At 39.8% G+C, this 11,722-nt stretch overlaps 1 pseudogene; it reads right to left on the bottom strand.

Annotated features, from left to right (window-relative positions):
• Positions 1–9,719: 9,719 nt before the first annotated feature.
• LOC118965657 (5S ribosomal RNA) lies at positions 9,720–9,828 on the bottom strand (annotated as a pseudogene).
• Positions 9,829–11,722: the final 1,894 nt, after the last annotated feature.

Here is an 11,722-nt window from a genome sequence, read left to right as displayed (position 1 = left end):
AAAAATATAATATCAGTCACGACAAAGTCAACGCAAATACACTGATGATCCAATGACATTTCCACTACGTATTCAAACCAGAGCCTCGTGCCATTTGAAAATCAAGAAATATTTTGGGATGTACAGCTTGTGATTTTTGCATATTTGGACAAACAATGTTGTCTTCATAAATCCGATTATCGTAGCTGTGTGCCACTGCATATTGACAACACATCACCCAGGAAAAGTGTAATAAACCCATCACTTCCTATATTAGATGGTACATACTAATATGCCTCTATTTGAAACATCCAGCCTTTTTTTCACCATGGTTTTACTTGTCTGGTCATTTTTCTAGGGGGGAATTACAAGTCAAAAGTTTACATACACTTAGGTTGGAGTCATTAAAACTCGTTTTTCAACCACTCAACAAATTTCTTGTTAGCACACTATAGTTTTGGCAAGTCGGCTATGACATTTACTTTGTGCATGACACAAGTAATTTTTCAACAATTGTTAACAGACAGATTATTTCACTTATAATTCACTGTATTACAATTCCAGAGGGTCAGACGTTTACATACACTAAGTTGACTGTGCCTTTAAACAGCTTGGAAAATTCCAGAAAATGATGTCATGGCTTTAGAAGATTCTGATAGGCTAATTGACATCATTTGAATCAATTGGAGGTGTGCCTGTGGATGTATTTCAAGGCCTACCTTCAAATTCAGTGCCTCTTTGCTTGACATCATGGGAAAATCAAAAGAAATCAGCCAAGACCTCTGGTTCATCCTTGGGAGCAATTACCAAACACCTGAAGGTACCACGTTCATCTGTACAAACAATAGTATGCAAGTATAAACACCATGGGACCATGCAGCTGCCATACTGCTCAGGAAGGAGACGTGTTATGTCTTCTAGAGGTGAATGTACTTTGGTGCGAAAAGTGCAATTCAATCCCAGAACAACAGCAAATGACCTTGTGAAGATGCTGGAGGAAACAGGTACAAAAGTATCAATATCCACAGTAAAACGAGTCCTATATTGACATAACCTGAAAGGCCGCTCAGCAAGGAAAAAGCCACTGCTCCAAAACTGCCATAAAAAAAGCCAGACTATGGTTTGCAACTGCACATGGGGACAAAGATCATACTTTTTGGAGAAATGTCCTTTGGTCTGATGAAACAAAAATAGAGCTGTTTGGACATAATGACCATTGTTATGTTTGAAGGAAAAGGGGGAGGCTTGCAAGCCTAAGAACACCATCCCAACCGTGAAGCACAGGGGTGCACCATCATGTTGTGGGGGTGCTTTTTTGAAGAAGGGACTGGTGCACTTAACAATATTGATGGCATCATGAGGTAGGAAAAAGTGTGTGCAAGCAAGGAGACCTACAGACATGAGTCAGTTACACCAGCTCTGTCAATGGGAATGGGCCAAAATTCACCCAACTTATTGTGGGAAGGCTACCCGAAACGTTTGACCCACGTTAAACAATATAAAGGCAATTCTCCCAAATACTAACTGAGTGTATGTAAACTTCTGACCCACTGGGAATGTGGTGAAAGAAATGGAAGCTGAAATAAAGTATTCTCTCTACAAGTATTCTGACATTTCATATTCTTAAAATAAACTAGTGATCCTATCTGACCTAAGACAGGGAATTCTTACTGGGATTAAATGTCAGGAATTGTGAAAAACTGAGTTTACATGTATTTGGCTAAGGTGTATGTAAATTTCAACTGTAGGCATTCAGAGGCCGATAATCAGCAACCATTACTCCTGTGTTCCAATGACACATTGTGTTAGCTAATCCATTTTTAGCATTTTTAAAAAGGGTTTTTGCAATTGTTAGCACAGCTGAAAACTGTTGTTCTGATTAAAGAAGCAATAAAACTGGACTTCTTTAGACTAGTTGAGTATCTGGCGCAACAGCATTTGTGGGTTCGATTACAGGCTCAAAATGGCTCGAAACAAAGTACTTTCTTCTGAAACTTGTCAGTCTGATTAAGGCTATTCTATGCGAAGAAACTGAAGATCTCGTACAACGCTGTGTACTACTCCCTTCACAGAACAGCGCAACATGACTATAACCAGAATAGAAAGGGGAGAGCGAGGCAAGATGACAAATACATTAGTGTTTAGTTTGTGAAATAAACGCATCACAAGTCCTCAATTGGCAGCTTCATTTAATACTATCCGCGAAACACCAGTTTCAGCGTCCATATATTTATATGTATTCTTATTCCATCGCTTTACTTAGATTTGTGTGTAATAGGAAGTTGTTGGGAAATTGTTAGATTACTTGTTAGATATTACTGCACTGTTACGTTCTGACCTTAGTTCCTTTATTTTGTCTTTGTGTTAGTTTGGTCAGGGCGTGAGTTGGGGTGGGTAGTCTATGTTCTTTTTTCTATGTTGTATTTCTGTGTTTGGCCTGGTATGGTTCTCAATCAGAGGCAGCTGTCGATCGTTGTCTCTGATTGAGAATCATACTTAGGTAGCCTGTATTCCCCATTTTAGTTGTGGGTGATTATTTTCTGTTTAGTGTTTTCGTCACCTTACAAGACTGTTCGTTTTGTCGTTTTTGTTGTTTTGTTCAGTGTTCAGTTGTTTTATTAAAATAATGGCCACTTACCACGCTGCGCATTGGTCCTCCTCTCTTTCTACAGACGACAACCGTTACATGCACTTTCGGAACTAGAAGCACAAGCATTTCACTACACTCGCAATGACATCTGTGACCATGTGACCAACAAAATTTGATTCAAATTCATAAAGATAAAGGTGTCCTTCCTAACGAGGTTGCCAGAGAGGAAGGAAACCTCTCAGGGATTTCACCATGAGGCCAATGGTGACTTTAAAAACCTCTCCGATGTGGTTCTGGTACCGGTTCCGACCAATTTTTTTTGCTCTTTTAAATCGATCTGTGAACACCGTAAATTGAAATGTCTTGCGCTGAGCGAAAGAACTGGTACCCACGAACACAGTAGTATTTTTCTGAGCCTGTGGATGTTAAATCTGAGACCACTTGAAGCTGGGATGTCCCTCCTACCATTTAATTTACTCTTCAGACTGTCCATCAACTCCTGGATGAACCCGACATCACAGCCACTGACAAAGCACATGCCTACAATTGTTACATGGTAGTGCAGCAGTTGAGAGTGGTTTCATCACTGTAGCACATCAAGAGATCGATTTATAGCCATTAATCTAGAGTAATTCATAGATTATTAACCAAAAATACTTTGTTTGTCATAAATGGACACGATTAATATGAGATGAAAGGTGAGTTCCTAACAAGTTCAGGAAGCAAAGCTAGAGCTGTGTGAGACGTTCACAGAGGAGGGGGCAGATGTTTATATCAAGAGAGACCTTGCACATTTTCTCTAACACTAAACATACAAATTTGTATTTTACAGTTATGAGGAAAGGGAAATCTTATAGTTATTTGTTTTATAATTTGATTAGGCTATATTTAGAAAGCATATATTAATTTCAAGTTTTATTCTTACAGTTGTGTAAACTAGGACATACATCATGTCAAATCTTTCATATTTTCATATTTGTATCACATTTGTACTGTGTACTTGAGCTTGTGTCCTCAATAGTGAATACATCTCAGCAATTTATAACTAGTTTTACCATAAAGGTGAGATTTTAACCTTTCTATGAGTATGCAGCATTACTAGTTATTGTTTATGGCATTAACATGATAAATTATTACTTTTGGGGATTATGTAGATCACATTTTTTCGTTAGTTACATGTAGTTACATTTAACTGGTTAAAACGGTTACAGAGTTTAATGGCTGTGGTAGGAGAAAACTGAGGATGGATCAACAACATTTGAGTTACTCCACAATACTAACCTAAATGTGTCACACCCTGATCTGTTTCACCTGTCTTTGTGATTGACTCCACCCACCTCCAGGTGTCACCTGTTTTCCCCATTAGTCCCTGGGTACTTATTCCTGTGTTTTCTGTTTGTCTGTTGCCAGTTCGTCAAATCAACTAGCGTATTTTTCTATGCGCCTGCTTTGTCTTATCTCTGTTTTTGCTAGTCCTCCTGGTTTTGACCCTTGCCTGCCTTGACTCTGAACCTGCCTGCCTGACCATAACACTTGCCCTGACCTCGTGCCTGTCTGCCACTCTGACCTTGACCTTGTTTATGATCTTTGCCTGTCCACGCCCATTTTCTTGCCTGCTCCTTGGAATATAATACATATCAGAGACTTGAACCATCTGCCTCTCGTGTCTGCATCTGGGTCTCGCCCTGTGCCCTTATAAAATGACAGTGAAAAGAAGCAAACCTGTACAGAATAAAATATTCCAAAACATGCATCCTGTTTTCAATAAGGCACTAAAGTAAAACTGCAATAAATGTGGCAAGGAAATTAACTTTGTCCTGAATAGAAAGTTATATAACACAACACATCACAGAGTACCACTCTTCATATGTTCAATCATCATGTTATGTTATGGGTATGCTTGTCTTTGGCAAGGACTAGGAAGTTTCTTTTTTGGATAAAAAGAAACGGAATAGAGCTAAGCACAGGCAAAATCCTAGTAGAAAACCGGGTTCAGTCTACTTTCCAACAGACACTAGGGGAGAAATTCACCTTTCAGTAGGACAATAACCTACACAGGGCAAAAAGGGTCCATATCAGGGGATACTGTAGCTTTACATGACACGTTTTTGATATTTTAGAGAATACGGGCCATTTCCAATGCATATCATCAAATCAAATTTATTTATATAGCCCTTCTTACATCAGCAGATATATCAAAGTGCTGTACAGAAACACAGCCTAAAACCCCAAACAGCAAGCAATGCAGGTGTAGAAGCACATATCATATCCTGACAAATACAGAATCCAGATGTGCCTTTTAAACATATACTGCGATTACTCCGAATATCACACATGGATATTTCCTATGGCCCGATACGGACTCATTCAATATCCTGAGATATGAGACATTTTTGTATTCGCACTGGATAAAGGCGTGCGCAAACCACAAGCTGAAAGATTTGTAACTGTTAGCCTAGCAACAAGAATCTTGTATTTTCTGCTGTTGAGTTCCAACTGTTTTGACCAGCAGCCAGTATGGCTAGCTAGCTACCTAGGCTTGGTAGGGGGTAACATTAAACGTTAACTAGTAGCATAGCTAACTAACAAATAACAAAATTGCCTTCCCTTCATGATTTAAATTTTTTTACCACATATTAAGCCTCAAGGTGATAGCTTATGCTTAAGTGTATTTTGTATTTGTTTAATATAAGCTAGCTAACGTTAGCTAACTAATTTAGACCAACACTACAACCACATTAGGTCAGGACTGCAAGGGACCACTGCTGATGACCTAATCTGCACCCATCCATCATCCATAGCATACAGGGCAGGCTTGGGGGGGTATTGAGGGGGTTTAACTTTTATTTTCTGTTAGATAAAATACATTCTTAGCAAAAAAATGGCCTACATTCTGTTGCAAATGGAGCCCTGAATTTGCTATGCTGCATTTTCTAACAGAAATAGCAGAGATGCGCTTTGTAAATAGCATCTTGGATTAAATATGACGATGTTAGTCTTTCCGTGCCTTGTATAGCCTACTGCTGAATATGTTGCAAATGCATACTCAGATATGTCACCTTCATGCTGTGGATGGAACTGGTTCAGGGAACAGAACTGCTAACTGGAAAATAATGACATAATTCAAGGAACAGAACCGAGAACGAAACTGATCTGGAGCAGAACCATTATTTTAACAAAAGCATGGGAACCTGTAAATAACGTTCGGGGCCTTTTTTTTCATTCCCACAAAAATAATGCAATAAAGCGCCAATGCAAAGCCCTCACTGTCACTCTATAGTTATCACGTTTCATGTTGGATTTATTAGCTACAAAAAGGTAAGACGTGTTTTCATTTTTATCATGGTGCCGCTCTGCACACACACGCTTGTGTACTCTGGTATAGTATTGCCCTCAAACTCTAGGCGGCATTATGTGTAATGTAATGGAACTGAGAGTCATGATCAAGGGCTAGCTCTGGTCCAATGTTAGTTAAGACAACTCTCTGAAGTTCAAAGACTTACCAAGTTCCTTCATAGAAGCCACTCCTCCATAGGTATAATTCTGTGGGCCATCACGCCCAGCGATCTCCTTACCCACAAAATGTCAGTCACATGTCGCACCCTACACTACACGTGTCTGTCCAATGCATGTACATAGCTTACCCGCTCCATTGTAGCTGGTCTATCCATTGGTGAAGGGACGTAATGTCGAGCTAAATGTAAAAAAATATATATATTTCAGAGGTTTCAAAAGGAAAATAAATACTTTTTGGGGGGTTCCAACCAGATCACAACCTTATTTTGCTGGTTGGAACAGTGGAGCGGAACCAAACTATGGGGAAATAATTTTGGTTCCAACCCATGCCTTCATGTGAAGAAGCATGATGGTTTTCGGCTCGTGAACAGGTAAAATAAGTCTGATTTAGCCCATTTTCGATCAGACATACGAGGATGAATATTACATACAGTATCATGTAATGATATCTATTGAAATTATGTTTTTTGTTTTTTTATATGATACATTTCAGAAACGGTGGATTCGTTCTTGCCTAAGTATAAAGACTATAAAGGCATACACTTTCCGGGGTTTAGAATATTCTACAAATATGGAAGTTGGTGCATATACATCAGCTGCGTGTCTTGAACGTATCTCACCCCAATTATCTGGACTCACACGGTAGCAGGGGGATTTCTGAGGTCCGGATTGGATGCATGTAAAAACGGAAAAATATCTTAGCTCTGTAAATGAAATGAAGGACATGCGTATCTGAAGCATGTCTGCTCTTTACATCCAAAAAAATGACAGATATGCAGAAATATATAGATACAGATTTGCTTACCAAGGAGTTGCTTACCAAGATGACATTGAATGTTCTTGAGTTGCCTGGTTACAGTTTTGACTTAAATCGGCTTGGACATCTACGGCAAGACTTGAAAATGGCTTTCTAGCAATGATCAACAACCAACTTGATAGAGCTTGAAGAACTTTTTTAAAGAATAATGTTCAAATATTGTACAATCCAATTGTAACATGTATGTAACATGTAACATGTACGATTAGGGGTATTTAATTTTCAATAAATGTTTTCACTTTGTCATTATTGGGGTATTGAGTGTTTAATCGGTTGATAAAATATATACATTAAATCCATTTTGAATTCAGGCTGTAAAACAAAATGTGGAATAAGTCAAGTGGCATGTACATTACAAAGGGTGAAGATGCAATACTCCAAGCCGCAGCTCCATACTACTTGTATGACAGACATAAACAACAGATACTGTAAGCTGATTGTTGGGGTGGGATTGGTGTGGGGGGGCTTTTGATTGGATTCCTCATGTCTTACTCAATAGTACAAAGAAGTTTGGTCCAAATGGGATGTTAGGTACCCGTATTTATTGAAGAATATGTGAATCCTATGAATTAAAATGGCCAATTTGAGTGCAATCAATTAGCTTCATTTCTCAGGCATCAAATGAAATTAAAACAAAACAGTGTTTCAGGAATGATAACGGTATCTGTTTTGAACTACAGAAACAATTTCAGAACAATCCGAGATGGTGGGTGTCATGGCTTTCTGAAATGACCCATTAGCTAATACAACATGGAGGTTCATCCTCCTTCTCAACAGGTCGTTATTTTAAAGTGAATGGGAGTGGATTAGCATCATACATTCAAACCACTGGTCTGCCTGCAATCACTGTCTGACATCTCATCACTCCCTAATCTGTCTCACTTTGTTTAATCACAAATTGGTGTAATATACACAGGCAATTAGAAACAGGCAAAAATGTACACATGCACTTAGAACCCCCCCCCCCTCCCACCACATACACACACACACACACACACACACTTCTCCATCCCCCCTCTAGCTCTCTCTCCCCTCTGTTCTGAAGTGTTGGCTCTGCCTCCATAAGAATAGTCTCCTATCTAAGGGCCAGTCTGGGTCTGTAGATTACAGTGTTGGGTTCAAAGGGCCCTGCTCTCATGAGCGACAGTCCCCCCCACCAGGAGTCGGCACGTGGTCTGGCTTAGTCCTCTAGCCTGATAGAGGGGCCCACAGCAGCCAGACACAATTAAGACTCGAACACACACAGAGACAGACACACAGATACACACACAGACACACACAATCTCCTCTTATCTTGTGCGTTTCACAGCCAGGGGTCATCTGGAACAGGCTGTTTGATGCCCACCACGAGTTAAGATGAAAAACAATCAACAACAATAACTGCAGTAGCAGCAACAACAACTCCAGCATAAGGCCATTAAATCTAAAAGGGGTCTTTATGCATGGCAAGGAAATGTAGATTCTCATCGTTATTATTGCTAGTGTGTGTGTGTGTGTGTGTGTGTGTGTGCTGCTAGGGCTCCTTTGTAGATATCAGTCTGGCAACATTTTGAGCTGTTGAATAAACATATGCTAGTACACAAAACCTGCACTGGTTTAAAAAAATCCATAATACTTACAGGCAAACAAACATGGGAATGGAAACTTTGTCAACCCTTACGTTTCAGAATATCACTACAATCAGGTCAAGCGAAACTGCCAGAGCTGTCAGTTTATCGAAGATTCAAAAATCTGTTTTACAAACTCGGCAGGTAACGCAAGAAGTCCCTGTAAACTGGAGATTCAAGCAGGTTGAACCGATTCCACTCTCGAGTTGAACTGAAAGGAGCTCAGCCCTCTACGGAACAATGCAGCCTATTATGTATTACACTAGGATCAACTGCCTGGGAGGTAATGGTCTCTATGTCACCATTGGCATGCCCCCCTCCCTGTGGTGGCCTATGGGGCACACAGCAATCCAGTCTGCCCATGACCACCCATTCCAACTGGTCAACCAGGTAAATACTATATTGTATGAGCTAGGGGCCCACATGAAAAAATACTGTAGCATACTATGGTATTAGTATTCACTGTAGTGTTTTTGCGGACTATAGTTTACTGTAGTATTTACTGCAGTGTTTTTGCAGACTGTAGTATTTCCTGTATTGTTGCGGACATGACTGTAGTACACTGTAGTATTTACAGTTTACTATAGTATAAATACCATAGAAAAAAATGTGTTTTTGCAAACTTTACTGTAGTGTTTACTGTAGTGCTTGTTTTATCATCTTTGATATAGCAGTGGGGGCTTTGTGCATGAGGAAACCTACTGGACAAAATACTCAAAGATACTCAGTTTTCATAACCTGTAGGTAGGTAGGTTTTCCATAACCTGTAGGTAAGGAGGTCGGAAGGTATGTACTGCAGGACTTAGGTCTGAACGCATGGTTCAGAGCTCCTGCTCCTTTCCATAACCTGTAGGGAACAAAATATATAGTCTATACTTAGCATGTAGGTGTCTCATATATGGGTGGCATAAATTAGGATATGGGGGAGAGGAATGGGCAGTGTTTATGGAAATGAAATACTGTAGTATAATATACTATAGTAATTACTGTAATGTTTTTGCAGACATTAATTTAGTATTTATTTGAGTGTTTTTGCGGTCTGTAGTATACTGCAGTATTTACAATAGTATTCTACAGTATACTAAAAAACTCTATAGTAAGTACTACACATGATTAAGGGATACTACAGTGTGTAGTATAGTATTCTACAGTATACTACAGAATTCTATAGTAAGTACTGTATTATTATTTTTTGTACACTTTTTTTTTTAGCTTACTGCACCTGGTATTTCCAGGTGATTTCCCATCTAAGTACTAACCAAGCCCGACCCTGCTTAGCTACCGAGATCAGGCGTGTTCAGGGTGGTATGGCAACAAGCCTATTTTTTCAATGCATTTTCTCCCCGATTGGCTCATCGCTGCAATTCCCCAATGGGCTAGGGAGAGACGAAGGTCGAGTCATGCGTCTTCCGAAACATGATTCACATGGTTGCACTACTTCTTATCACACTGTTCGCTTAACCCGGAAGTCAGCTGCACCACTACCTCGAATAGCGCTAGACCAATTCTGCACCGTCCTATGGGGCTCTCGGTCACGGCCCGGCTGTGACGCAGCCTGGGATGTAGTGGCGCCTCAGCACTGTGATGAGGTGCTTTTGACTGATGCGCCACTCAGTATTATTATTGTATTATTATTATATAGTAAACTGTCATATTTTTTAATGTGGAGGAGTTGATCCTACAAAGGCAAAACGCAGTAACTACACTTTTGGTCGAGTATCTGTTTTGTCTTGTGACAAAGCATCCAGGTTCAATTATGTTCTGTTTCAGAAATAATGGAGTGTGACATCTGCAGTAAAAATCCAAGTAAAAACCAAGGCAAAAAGCAGTAAGTGAAGTGACTGATCTTTGGCTTTGTTCCACAGTGTTTTGACTGCAGTTACCCACTGCCATACAAAAACAAAGAGCAGTAACTACCCCAAACAGTGAAACTGATAAAAATGGCTTTAATGTTTACTTGCTGTCCACCCAAATATGTTGCAAAAAAAGTGCTTGGGAGTTACTACAATACAACATTCAAAACATAAAAACACAACTATATCAAACCGTTGTATACAGTTGGAATGTAGTACGAACTCGCAAACTTCCCATCAAACAGAAAAACAACAAGAAAGTTGGACAAACACATTTAGATTGTGGATACTGCACTTTGCCTTTGCGGCAGCAGGTAGCTTAGTGGTTAGAGTGTTGGGCCAGTAACCGAAAGGTTGCTGGATCGAATCCCCGACCCCGAATCCCCCGACCTGACAATATGTTGTTCCCCTGAATAAGGCAGTTAACCCAGTAGTAACCCAGGTAGGCTGTCATTGTAAATAAGACATTTGTTCTGAACTGGTTAAATAAAGGGTACATGTAAAAGCTATTTATTTACTGCCCTACAAAGGCAAAACGTAGTAACTATGAAGGAGTAGAGGAATGGCAATGAAAACAAAGGCAAAGTGCAGTATCTGCATTTAGGTCATATGTGAAAACATCTGTTCATAATAAGATGATGTGTTTCACTTATCTACCTACAACATGTTTGCCATTCCTCTACTCCGTCATAGTTACTACGTTTTGCCTTTGTAGGGCAGTATAGTATACTAACCAATGTGTCCATAACCACTATATTAAATACAGTTGTGACAAACTTGCCAGAAATAAAAGATTGTGGAACTTGGTCAATGCAATAATAGTATTGATAGGAAATTCATGAGGGTTCAACATAAGTAACAAAATAATGATTAAATCTTTGCCAAACTAATGGTCCTGTCAGAGTCAACAGTCCAAATAAACTGTGCAAATGAAAACTGTAGTCCTGCCAGAACTCTATACCGGTGTTTCCCAACTCCAGTCCTCCAGTAGCCCGACTGCACACATTTTTGTTATAGCCCCAGACAAAGTAATCTGATTGAACTCAATGAGAGCTTGATGATTCGTTGATTCAGGTGTGTTTGTCCGGGGCTACAACAATGCTGTATGCTGTTGAGGGTACTGGAGGACGGAAGTTGGGAAACACTGCTCTAGATCAGGGTCCCCATTCCACTCAGGTCCCCCTTCCAGCATTGGGGAACGGACTGATATATATATACAGTGCCTTGCGAAAGTATTCGGCGCCCTTGAACTTTGCGACCTTTTTCCACATTTCAGGCTTCAAACATAAAGATATAAAACTGTATTTTTTTGTGAAGAATCAACAACAAGTGGGACACAATCATGAAGTGGAACGACATT

Source organism: Oncorhynchus mykiss, chromosome 8 (genome assembly GCF_057628025.1).
Source record: "Oncorhynchus mykiss isolate SJ-2025 chromosome 8, ASM5762802v1, whole genome shotgun sequence".
In the NCBI taxonomy this organism is placed as follows: Eukaryota; Metazoa; Chordata; class Actinopteri; order Salmoniformes; family Salmonidae; genus Oncorhynchus; species Oncorhynchus mykiss.
The sequence above is the reverse complement of the archived record's forward strand: the minus strand, read 5'-3'. Positions and strand labels throughout refer to the sequence as shown.